The sequence below is a fragment of the Phalaenopsis equestris genome, unplaced genomic scaffold (assembly GCF_001263595.1).
Source record: "Phalaenopsis equestris unplaced genomic scaffold, ASM126359v1 Scaffold000276, whole genome shotgun sequence".
Lineage (NCBI taxonomy): Eukaryota > Viridiplantae > Streptophyta > Magnoliopsida > Asparagales > Orchidaceae > Phalaenopsis > Phalaenopsis equestris.
This window is the reverse complement of record NW_018164718.1, coordinates 740,080-748,060: the sequence shown is the minus strand read 5'-3', so window position 1 is coordinate 748,060 and position 7,981 is coordinate 740,080.

The following is a 7,981-nucleotide window of genomic DNA, read 5'->3' as shown; positions in this document are numbered from 1 at the left end:
TATATAACTTTTTATATAAAAATATATTACATATATTATTTATATAATAATATAATATATATTTATGTTTAAGTTTAAATCATAACACCACATGTGACAATGTGGTTAATGTCTTCTTTTGTATATATTTGATTCAGGTTCGAATCTCACACTTTACATCTATTTTTTTCAATTTTAGTTTAACGAGTCAATTTCGAACCGAACACGAGCCGAACACGCACACAAACATTCGAACACGAACACACTGTTCACGAGCCGATTTCGAACACGAACTATTTCGAACGAGCCAAACACGAGCCAAGTCTGAGCTCGCTCAAGCTCGGCTCGTTTTCAACCCTAATATAAACTCTATATATAGAAGAAACATACACAAGTCCATATCTACCATAAGCACATGGCCTCATTGAAGTCCTCGCTTATCCTCCTCACACTTGACTCCTGAAACCCTAGTTTCCATTTTCATTTCACCTATAAATACCACCACCAATGCATTAAAAAGGAAAACGTTGTGTATAAAATGCCACTTCAAGTGCTTTTTGTTATTTGGTTGGATTGCTGAGGGTTTTCAGATAAAGAAAATGAGCTTGTATGAAATCAGTGATTATTGATTTGCAAATCCTTGTTTTCTTATCCTGTCTTCATTCATTGTATTATTGTAGTTATATTAACAATCTTAGGCCTTTTTACACCTGCATCAAGTTGTCCTATTCTACGATCAGTCCTATATGCTGCAACAGAACAAGTTTATGGTCTATGTTGGAAGGTTAATAAATAGACTTACGCTGTTGATGTGTGTGATCCAATGGGGAGACATTTACATAAATACCACATAATTATTATATATTTACATATCTAATACCTAAACTTTTATGTCTACATGATATAAAAGTTTATTGGCATGTATATAAATTTTCCAATTTACATATCTAACACCATAATATTTTTTTAGAGTTGGTGTTAGGTATGTAAATATATAGAAATTCATTGGCATGTATATAAATCTTCCATTTTTATATTCTTATATCAAAATTTAATTGGGTATTTTTTTATTAATCTTTTTCAAATTGTATGGATTTTTTTTTTATTAGTAATCTCTTGGCTGATCTATTCTCTCTTAAATAATTGTAGTAAGATGAGCTACATGTTTTCAGGAAAGTGCGAGGGAGTACTATGCCGCTGCGGACTTTCGTTCTTATTACTCACATTACTTCAGCAACATAGTTACGTGCGGCAGTTCTATAGGTGTCAACGGTAGGAACACAGACTAAAGGACTGCAAGTTCCTCAAGTGGGCAGAAAGTACATCCGATTCTCCGTTATCCCGACCGGACAATGTTGATCGGGGTTCGACGATATCACAACTTGAGAACATTGCTTGTGGTTCGACTGTTTCCCAACCAGACAAGGTTGATCGGGGTTCTACCGTCACATCCGGGCAACATTCCTCGTGACATGTCTCTACATTGTAAAATGAATATTATCATTTTTTTTACCTGTAATTTTAACATGTTATTTCTTTTTTTTTTAATTTTATGATACTCACTATTAGGTGAGATGTACATCTTTTTTGTAATGTTATGAAGGAATTTTATTCGTTCTAAAATATCTAATGTGTAGACATTGCAGTTTTGTTGAGAACATTACAACTTCTACGTGTCAGATTGTTTATTTACTTAAAAAAAAAAACTGCAAATCAGTTGTTGTTAAAACGTAATCAGCTGTTGTCAAAACATACAAACCAAACAGTTAAACAACTTATCCAAAACAGAGACAGAATAATCATTTATCCAGAATCAGTTGTTTTCCAAATGCACAAACCAAACAGTCAAACAGTTTTTCTGGATCAGCTGTTGATCAGCAGCTTATCAGGATAAACTACTTATCTGAATAAGCTGAATTTAACTTATCCATGTAATTTTATATTGATCAAAACACAGTAAATGAACTGCAATACATGTAATTTTATTGTGACATCTTCATATATAACCATATCATGTTTGATCATACATCTCTAAATTTAACTAACTAGTCATTCATCATTACATTGCATATTATTTTACATATCGATATAGTTGATTTGATCAAAACACCATAAGCTTCTTAAGGTAAACTCTAGCCCAAAAAACTTCAATGATTTTTTATAGAGTTGTCAGTCTATAGTCACGTCGGTCGACCTAACTAATATAAAAATGATTTAAGTGACCTATATGGCATTGAATACAAAAATATATTTTATGTTTAGTAAGCAAATTAACAATAATTATTTTATAAATAGCATTACTAGTATTATTTATATATTAATACATGACTTGCTTGACAACATGATTAAAATTTATTGCATTCAATTGAGATAACATGTGTGACAAATAATTATTGCAACAATATGCATTAATTTAATATGCATAAATTTATGCAATAATAAATCAAGGCACTCATATATGCAATTTAACATTTCATTGTGAACATAAAAAATATGATATGCTTAGCAAGTAATTGAATCACAAAGTCATGACTATTGATATTATAAATTATTTAGAAATTCAATACAAAAATAAGAATAGCACCCATAATAGAAAATGTTGCTTAATAGGCAAGAATAACTTATTGTCTCGTTTTTCATGGTTCTTAGTCTAGATTGACATCTTTTTGTGGAAAGAATTCAAGTTTCTTGATCGCCATTTCTTCTATTTATTTTGCACTTATTGTGTAATGTTTTTGGGGTGATTACGTACAGGGCAGCCAAAACATTGCCATTAACAAATTAAGCACCATTTTTCATTCAATCAAGCTCCCTCTTTCATCCATTTTTCAAATTCTCACTCAAATATCAAAGGTCATGATAAAACCCCAACCCATATTTTTTTTATTTTTATCAAATTCATGATGGTTTGAATAACACAGGGGGAAATATTCTTCGTGTTACTGCGCCGTTTTTTTCTCTGTCACGCGGCATGGTTCGATCGGGGCACGTGTAAATGTATCTGTTTCATAATTTAAAAATCACTTAGATGCTTGATTTGTAAATAACAATGTTTATTTCACTCGAAATGTAATCAAACTTTTTTTCCACAACTTCCGTTACAATTTAGAAGTGTGACGAGTTTTAACTGTATTGAAGAAATTACTCGACTGATGCTTTAGTTCTGACCTCCTCAGTCCGCAGAAAAAAACTTATGTAACATGTCGGATTTTGTTCGTCTTTCTCATTCTAATTCGACTTTTTTTTGGCAGGAATTTAACTCTCTTAATCTTGCTCTTCTTCTCATCTTTGGTTCTTTGCAGAGCCTAGAAAGCGAGAATGTATTGGAACACGATGCAAATGTAAATTACATCTCAAGGTTTGTTCTGTTTAAATTATACCTCTTAATTTCATGTTTTTAGGATCTAATTGAATATTAACGACTATAATTATATTTATTTTATTCCAGATATGCATCATAAAAACTTGAAAACCTTGGAGAGTTCATTGAGCACTTTTTCCTTGGCCTCCCTAGAAATTCAATTATTTGCATTAGCTTGCTTGATCGTGATTATGTAAACCTACCTGGGGAGGTGCTGATTCTCCCACCTTTTCTTCCGGCTTGGTTGCTTATCACACGTTTCAATTATTTGCATTAGCTTGCTTGATGGTGATTAGGTAAACCGACCTGGGGAGGTACTGATTCTCCCACCTTTTCTTCTGGCATGGTTGCTTATCACACGGTTTGATGGGAATAGGCAACCGATTATTATGTTCTTGCCTGTTGGTTCAGTTTCAGAAACCCAATTCTAGTGTACTCAAGGAGTTCATACCTGAAAATGTAGTCTCCAATTGGTCTTGTCCTTGGAGCAGTGCTGTGATTGAATTTGTGGCTCCCTCGTACAAGCTTATTTTAGAATTAAATTTTTTTCCTACATCTTATTTTGTCAATAGTGAAGCCGACGACCATCTTAAGTGCTGGGAGTGGTGGTATTTTAAAAGGATGCTTGACTTTAAACTAAATCATTTATTGTGGTATGCTTAAGCAACTTTCTACTTTCAAAACTAAGAGGTCGTTTGCGATCACTTCTATTTTTTAATTTTTATTTTTTTTCGTTTTTTTTTTCTTTTGATTTGAAACAAAACATATTTGACAAGTTGAATAAAATATAATTATTTCTAAAACACTCAAATATTTCAAAGTGATCGATTGTTTTGAAAAAAAATGTTAATATATATTTTTTAAAAAATAATAATTAAAAAGTTGTAGAAAAATATTCTCAATAAACATTTTTATAAACAAAAGAGAAGGGGAAACAAAACATATTTGACAAGTTGAATAAAATATAGTTATTTCTAAAAGACTCAAATATTTCAAAGTGGTCAATTGTTTTGAAAAAAAATGTTAATATATATATATAATTTATTTTTTAAAAAATAATAACTAAAAATTTGTAGAAAAACACACTGAATAAACATTTTTTTAAACAAAAGAGAAGGAAAAAAATGATCTCAAATAAGCCCTAATTTATTGGTTAATGTTCTTTAAAACTAAATTGATGCACACATTGTTATATATTGGCTTTTTGGCTTCTTTTTCTTCAGTTGTGATGCAGAGCAATGAAAGATAAATGGATAGGACCATGAGAGTGCTTGCTTTTGGGCGAGATATTGGATGCCGAATCTCTCGAAATTTTTGCTAAGAACCTGTCGAATTCTTTGAATTCCCAATGTGATTTTATACTAAATGATAATCTCATCAAAGTTATACTCAGTGGTGCTCAGTCTGTTCTTGTTGTTGAAGCCTGCATTGTTCAATCACTGTTATAAAGGTTTCTTTGGCTGGGGAGGATGTTGTGGGGAGCAAGGGTTCAGGGCATTTGCTGACCATAGTAAAAGAGTTAAGTCAGTCCTCACATATGTTGAAAGTTTGATTTCAAAATCAATTGGCGAAGACATGAAAGTCAGCAGGCAACCAATTATTCTCGTTTTACATTCTGATGTGCAGATAATCACTTTCATTTGATAGCGAATAAACATTTTGGTTTGGTATTGAACCACCTATTGCAAACTTTTATTTGGTGAAAAGTGTCAAATTGATCCTCCGATTTTTTTGAAGAAATCATTTTAGTCGTAGAGTTTATAAAAAGAATATTTGAATATATACCACTCAACTCTTATGTATTTACATATCAACACCTAAAGTTCAATTTTAACATACATGCTATCTTTCCTATGCATGAAAATATGTTTCACTTTTTAAAAGTAAAATTGATTGTGTTTTTGATGTGATATAAGAGATTTGGGTGCTATAAATGTGAAAAATAAAGTTTATTTATTAGATATGTAAATGCATAACATTTATGTGGTATGCATATAAATTCTCCACAATTAAAATGTCAATTTAGTCCACAAACTCTTTTAATATTAGTTGAAACAATACCGGTGAGAATTATTTTAGCATTTGTATAAACTCTATTGCTAATATAGTCTGTGGTCTATTTTGCCACTTTAGTCATGTTCCTTTTAGATTTGCACTGGTGATAGATCGATTGACTTTCTTTTGTTCATTCTAGCCTTGTCCACTTTTTGAATAACCTTCATTTTAGCTTGCAAGGAAAGTTTTATTTAGAATAAAGTAGTTTTTTCACTTGAGAGCTATCCTAAGCCATGGTTGCATGACCCTAGATGATCCCATGGGAGAGCATGCCAATAACGAAAAATCGGACAGTTTATCGCGTGCCTTTCTTAGGCAACATTTTGCTAAAACTAAACCATCATGTCAGTGAAAAGAATACATTTGAAGTCAATCTTCCATACATAGACCCTTTTCGTGCATATTATTTGTTTAATCCTGATCGTAGTCTCAATTATATACAATGAGAATTGGAAAAATGGTTTCAAAATCTTAAGTGAGAGGTAACACTCTCTTCGAATACATTCAAAGCAATCTCTTTTTTTCGTGGCATTAACTTAGATACCACCTAATTCCTATTTATTTACATATCTAACACCAAAACTTCTTATATTTATATTGCCTAAACCTTTCATATCATTGATGTTTATGTATTAGTTAGATATGCAAATACATAAGAATTAAAAGGTATGTATGTAAACATTTTTTGTATTTATGTTAAAATTATTTGTCTTTTTTTTTCTATTTGGTGCCTTTTTTCTATTTGGTTTTTTTTCTATTTGGTGCCACAAGCAGCTTTTTGTTCTTGCACATGACAAAATAGGAAATGTTCCAACAATTGAGGAATTATTATTAGCTTTACAAAATTATGACCTATTCTGGTATTTTAGTCATGGAAGTGGTAAGTTTGTCTTAACATGATTATTATTTCATAATGGTGCTGCAGTTGTTTAATAGTTTTAAATCACCTAATTTCTGTGTATTACATGTTGAACACCTAATTCATACTACCAAGATCATTCATATCACACAAAAATTACAGTCATTTTTGCTTTTACAACTTTAAAAAGTAAAATACATATTTTCTTGTATAGATAATGTGACATATAAGTAAAAGTTGAAGTTTAGGCGTAAGACATGCTAATACACATGAATTGAGTCTTATTTAGGTAATTTTTTTTTCTTCACCACATTTACCTATATATCATCGAATTCTTATTAATTTACATATTTAACACATATACTATATATTTTTGCCTTTATACCACTCAACTCTTTCGCATCTCATAAAAAATACCACCATCTTAACTTTTAAAAAGTAAAAATATACATTTCAATCACAGATAAGGTGACATGCATTTAAAAACAGTTGATAGATATATGACTACATCGGGAATTGAGTGGTATCTATGTAAGTCTCTCTCTCTTTTTATGCCACAGGAATGCAATATATATGCGCAGAGTCTTTTGGAAAACTCAGTAGCTATGCTGTTGTTTTTCTGATGGGTTGTAGCAGTGAATCTCTTAGACAACAAGAGTGTTATGCGCCTCAAGGTGCTCCTCTTCACAACTTATTTGCAGGCTCCCCTACAATTATTGCAAATCTATGGAACGTAACATTGAATAAATCGCCCTTTTTGCGAAGGTCATACTCAACTCATGGATTCAGGACTCCATCCCTCATAAGTGCAACAAATGAATCAATTTGACAGATAATTTTAATGGCGGAAAATCAAACTTTCCATCCATAAGAAAAGTTTCAAAATTTGCAAGGATTGTTGTGGAGAATTGCAGGTTTAGTGAAACCAAATTGAGAGTTGCATCATTTATTAGAGAAAAGAGGGGAGCTTATGAACTTTCTACCATAATAGGGGCCTCAATTGTTTGTTATGGTGTGCCTACATTTTTAAAGAGGAAATAATGAATTTATAGAAATCTGTTGCCCTTTTTTTTTATTTTTGGTATACAGGTTTCAGTGAAATTGTTGAAATTTTTGTCAATAACTTTCAAATCTAAGTTGATTATTTGACAATATACTACATTTTTTGTTTAATTTTTTAAAAGTTAGCAATGGTGGTATTTTTTATGTGATATTAATGATTTGAGTGGTGTGCATGTAAATGTGAATATTTGGGTATTTGATATGTAAATACATAAGAATTGTGTGGTATGTCTGTAAATGTCATGGCCCAAATGTTAAATAACCTACTAAATTTCATAAATTTTTTTATTAATTTCAATTAGGATTGGCTTTTTGGAGGGATTCAGTTGCTTATAGATATAATTCACCAATGAAATCTTTGAAGGAATTAATTGTCAGGACATGAAAAAACTCTTGATTTTCGTGCTTCTGCAGCAATTTTCTATTAGTATTTCCCACTTGCAGCATTTGAAGTCCTGAGGTTCATTTGATTGCTTGTGTTTATAAAATGCATTTAAAGAATGATTTAATTAAATGTTTGTAGTAATGTTGTAATTTCAATTTGTTATTTGTTCATTGATATGTATGATTGGTTTCAGTGACACAGCTTTACAATTTTGCCCATTCATTATTTCTTAGGAAAATTTACATGTATTTGCATATATAGCATCTAAACTTTCATATTT